The sequence below is a fragment of the Dromiciops gliroides genome, chromosome 2 (assembly GCF_019393635.1).
Source record: "Dromiciops gliroides isolate mDroGli1 chromosome 2, mDroGli1.pri, whole genome shotgun sequence".
Taxonomy (NCBI): Eukaryota; Metazoa; Chordata; class Mammalia; order Microbiotheria; family Microbiotheriidae; genus Dromiciops; species Dromiciops gliroides.
This window is the reverse complement of record NC_057862.1, coordinates 288,367,897-288,373,410: the sequence shown is the minus strand read 5'-3', so window position 1 is coordinate 288,373,410 and position 5,514 is coordinate 288,367,897. Positions and strand designations below refer to the sequence as shown.

Here is a 5,514-nt window from a genome sequence, read left to right as displayed (position 1 = left end):
CACTTACTAGTTGTGTGACCCTGGGCAAGTCACTTAACCCCCATTGCCCCGCCAAAAAAAGAATAAAGGGCCCACAACATATATATATATATATATATATATATATATATATATATATATATATATATATATATATAATACCGCAAGAAAGCACATGGTCTGGGGAGTCATAGGACCTCAGTTCAAATCTCATCCCTAACACCTCTTAGCTGTGGGCAAGTTGGAGCCTCTCCAGGCTTCATTTTCTTCATTTGCTAAAAAAGAGCCAACCCTTACATTTTGTGTGTGTGTGTTTTTTGTTTTGTCGTTTTTGGGGTTTTTTTGTGCTGAGCGATTAGGGTTAAGGGACTTGCCCAGGGTCACACAGCTCGTGTCAAGTGTCTGAGGCCAGATTTGAACTCAGGTCCTCCTGAATCCAGGGCTGGTGTTTATCCACTGCACCACCTAGCTGTCCCCAACCCTTACATTTTAAAGAGGACATCGAGCCTTATCTGAATTTTTAGTCTCCCCCAGGACCTACATATTAGCACTATAAACAGTAGATGCCAGATCTAATTTTACTAGATTGTTGCACTGCACCAGAATGTTAAAACTGGAATGATCTTCCCAGATCATCATCATCCAATCCCCTCATTTAAAGGGGAGGGAACCACAGCCCAGAGATAGAAAGAGATCTGCCTAATTGAGACTCACAATAATGGAGCTGGGACTTGAGCCCAGGTTTTCTGGTGGCAACCCCAGTCCCCTTCCAAAGTACCACACCACCCCCAGACTTCTACAAAGGGAATCTCAGAAGGGCTGCCGAGTTCAGGGACTCCCAACAGCTTTGACAAAATCCATCCTAGAAGCCAAAGCCAGTCTTCCACTCATTACATGCAGCGGGAAACACTGTCTGGTGGGGAGGCAGCTGGGAGTTGCTGAGAACAGTTGCATTTCACCATAATTTCCCAATTGAATAGCAGATGCTAGTCTAGGAAAAGCTGCTATCATTTTATCTGCCTTACAATATGCCGTGTGTGTGTGTGTGTGTGTGTGTGTGTGTGTGTGTGTGTGTGTGTGTGTGTCGCCCATAAGATTCTGGCTCTCTGGATAGTTCCCTGCACAGCCTGTGAGCTCAGCCTATGCTGGAGGCCGAATCTCTAGGTCAGAGGCAAACCAAAGCAGAAAAGATAGCTCACTCATCCCATCACTGTCCGGTGCCTTCATCAGAACAAATGTGTGAGCTCTGGCTGGTCCACTGATGCCTGAAATGTGGCAAATGGAGCTCCAACTCAAGCCACAGGGAGGAGAGAAGGAAGCTTGGTGATCTGCTGAAATGTGGCTCCATCCCAAGAGTTCCCCATAAGAGATTAAATCACAGTTCCGACCCCCCAAAAATCTGCATAGCATGGTGTTTGACAAGGAAGGAAAAACAAGAATAAGTACAGAACATTTCCCCTGTCTTAGAGGAGTTTACAATCCAGTGGGAGAGTAGAATTAGGAGAGGGAGATTACTGGGAAACAAAGTCACAGAAGGCTTTGGAGAGGACATGGAATGAGAACTCAGAATTGATGGGTGGATAGAGTAGATAGGAGAGAGTATTCCAAGCAGTGGGAACAAATAAGAAAAGGTTCAGGGAGATAGAGGTAGAGAAGAGCCTGTTGTATGGGTGTAGGTAGAGGAGGAGATGACCAAGAAATATTTAAGCATGACTAGAATAGATGGGGAGAGGGGGTTATATAGGAGAAAAGTCTAGAAAGTTGAGTAGGGCCAAACCTGGGGCCAAGGGTAGAAAGTGGATTTAATGATAAGCCAAGGATTGTGGTCTTCATTCCATAACCACAGAAAGAATTTGATTCAGAGAGTGAGAAGATAATGATGTTGAGGTCTATAAATGGCTTGACTTCATTTGGAAAATGAGCCAATTCAGAAACAGAAGCCCAGAGAACTTTAGGGATTTTCCTCCCTAAGAAATATCCCTATGGGACCTCCTTTTTTGAAGACTTTCCAAGACTAGCAGGTGCTATGGCAGTAGTATGAAAGTTCCCCCATGATCAACTCAGTTCTTAGCAAAACTAAGAATAAGCCTGGCATTGTATTAACTTCAAGAGTCTAATTTATTTTTTTCTTAAATAATAAACATTTTTATTTAAAGTTTTTTATCATAAAGTATTTTATTATTTTCCAGGTACATGTAAAGATAGTTTTCAACATTTGTTTTTATAAGGTTTCTAGTTCCAAATTTTTCTCCCTCCTCTTCCCTCCCCGCTCTCCCAGACAGATAGCAATCTGATATAGGTTACATGTGTACAATCACATTAAACATATTTCTGCATGGGTCATGTTCTGAAAGAAGAATCAGAACAAAAGGGGAAAACCTCAAACAACAAACAAAAAGTAGAAACAGTATGGTTCAATCTGCATCCTGATTCCACAGGTCGTTTTTTGTTTTCTAGATGTGGAGAACATTTTCCATCATGAGTCCTTTGGTATTGTCTTGGATCACTGTATTGCTGAGAAGAGCTAAGTCTATCACAGCTGATTATCACACAATGTCATTGATACTGTGTACTATGTTCTCCTGGTTCTGCTCATTTCACTCAGCATCAATTCATGTAAGTCTTTCCAGGTTTTTCTTAAATCCACCTGCTTACAGCACAATAGTATTCCATTACATTCATTTACCACAACTTGTTTAGCCATTCCCCAAATGATAGGCATCTCCTCAATTTTCAATTCTTTGCCACCACAAAAAGAGCAACTATAAATATTTTTGTACATGTGGGTCCTTTTCCCTTTTTTATGATCTCTTTGGGATATAGACCTAATAGTGGTAATCACATAAGGAAGGAAATCTCCCCAAATAGGGGAGATTATCCAGGGTTTTAGTATGCCATAAACAACAAAAGAATTCAATCTGATACCAGGCTTTGGTCCATCCCTTAGCCTTACTTCTATAGGTAGGAATACTTACCTTGGTAGCACTTCAAATAGTCAAGTGAGTGGGTCACAGTGATCACCCACTGCCAATAAGAAAGCCAGCCTTGCAGCATGTGCCAGGGCACATATTCATACACATTTTCAATGACTGAAATGTGCTAGGCTGGGGTGACAGGATTATCCAAACTCTCTTGATATTCCCAAAACATGCTGCCCAAGCAGGTTCTATCAAAGCAACATCTTTGGGTTCAAAAGAGGTAAATTTTATCAAATTGGGAAACTAGAGAAAGCTGCTCCTTTCCCACCCCACCCCCCACCCCCAAGCAGAAAGGGTTTCCAGTAACTGAGGCTTCGACAAGATTGGGTTTTTAAGAGCTTCTAAATAGCTCAGTTGTTTACAACCTTTAATCCAGAGATCCCACCATGGATTCTATACCCGGAGAAGCATATGGACAACAGAAAAAAGACCCATCCACACAAAGCAATCCATAGCAGTTATTTTTGTGTGTGTGATAAAAATCTGGAAACAAAGCATGGGCCCAGTAATTGGGGAAATGGATGAGCGAACTGGGGGCGGTATAATAGAAAGAACAATATGAAGAATTCCACGAAAGGGAAGCAATGTAGAGTATATAATATACACAATGATGACATTGATATAAATAAAGATACAAAGAGCTGCAAAACTCAAGTCAAATATAGTGGGTAATATTGGTACCATGCTATTCAAGTCAAGCAATGCACTCCTCCTTCCCCTTAATAATCAATAAATTACAAAAGTGTAAAATAACATGCACTTCCACTCACAATCATGCCATTAGGCAGTTTTGCTTAACTGTGTTTGGGGAATGGAATTCTAGGGAGATTGCTTAGGTGTTTGGGGGGAAGTATCTCACGTCAAAACAAAATGTATCAACAAATGTTTTAAAGAACAAATAGCTTTTGACTGAGTGTAACGAACTATCATGAACCACAAAAGTAAGATAGAAAAAATACACGTTCTGGTGTGCCTCCACCCACATTCTATCATGGAAGCCAAAATCTAGAGTTTTGTGTGATCAGAAAGTCCAGACTCTCAGACTCTCAGAAGTGGATGGGATATCATCAGACACTAGTCCAGTCTGTACTAGAGAAGAAATTTCCTCTACAATATTCCCAACAAATGGTTCACCCAGTCTCTGCTTGAGAACATCCAGTATTGGAGAACTCACTAGCCCTCAACCAGCATTTAGAAAATCAACAAGCATTTAAGCTCTTACTATATGCTGGGGCTACAAAAAGAAAGGCAAAAAGAGTCCCTGCCCTCAAGGAGCTTACATTCTAAAAACAGCCCGTTCCACTCTGACAGTTTTGATTATTTGTTTATTTTGTTTTTCCCTCAGAGCCTAAATCTATCTCCTTGCAGCTTTCCCCAGTGTACCTATTTTTGGTCTCTGGAGCAAAGCTGAATTAGCCCAATCCTTCTTCCACATAATAACCCTTAAATGACCTAAACACAGTGATTTTGTGCCCCTGCCTCATTCCCCACCCAATATTCTTGTCCAAATCTCTAAAGCTAAATAATGTAGGATTTTTTTTTTTAACCTTTACTTATATTGCACAGTCTTGAAGCCTCAGTTCCTTAATTCTTCTATAGGTTTTCTGATATCAAAAATAACGAGTAGGGGGCAGCTAGGTGGCGCAATGGATAAAGCACCAGCCCTAGATACAGGAGGTCCTGAGTTCAAATTCGGCCTCAGACACTTGACACTTACTGGCTGTGTGACCCTGGGCAAGTCACTTATCCCTCATTGCCCCGCCCCTCCCCCCAAATGTAGGCCCCGCAAGGCAGGCTCTGAGCCTGGCAGCCGCCGCTGCTTTGGGGCTGCGTGGCCGGGTGGGCCTGAGGTGGCCCAGCCCGGCGGGCGAGAGCGGGCGTGGGGGTGGGGAAGGGCGGGCCGGCCACTCACTCTCCTCCGCCCGTAGTGTTGCGTCTGGACCAAGACCGTGAAGAAGGCGCCGCGGGTCATCATCGAAAAGTACTACACCTACCTAGGCAACGACTTCCACACCAACAAGCGCGTGTGCAAGGAGATCGCCATCATCCCCATCAAGAAGCTCTGCAACAAGATCGCGGGATATGTTACTCACCTGATGAAGCACATCCAGAGAGGCCCTGTGAGAGGTATCTCCATCAAATTGCAGGAAGAAGAAGAAAGAGAAAGGAGGGATAACTATGTCCCTTAGGTCTCTGCTTTGGATCAGGAGATCATTGAAGTGGACCCCGATACCAAAGAAATGTTGAAACTCCTGGACTTTGGCAGTTTGTCCAACCTGCAAGTTACCCAGTCCACTGTTGGGATGAACTTCAAAACACCAAGAGGAGCTGTTTAATGTTTAATTTTGTGTTCCTTGCAATAAACTTGGGAAACTCCCCCCCAAAAAATGTAAAAATAATGAGTAGACTTACTTTTAAATGCTAAAGAGCATTCATTATGGCTTACACACACACACACACACACACACACACACACACACACACACACACACACAGGCAACTCATTCTGACTACATGTTGGTACAATTGATGTGGCAATGGGAAACTACTAATGGAA

General features: G+C 42.8%; 1 pseudogene; it reads left to right on the top strand.

The window, feature by feature from the left end:
• The first annotated feature begins 697 nt into the window (after window positions 1–697).
• LOC122738740 lies at window positions 698–5,293 on the top strand (annotated as a pseudogene).
• Window positions 5,294–5,514: the final 221 nt, after the last annotated feature.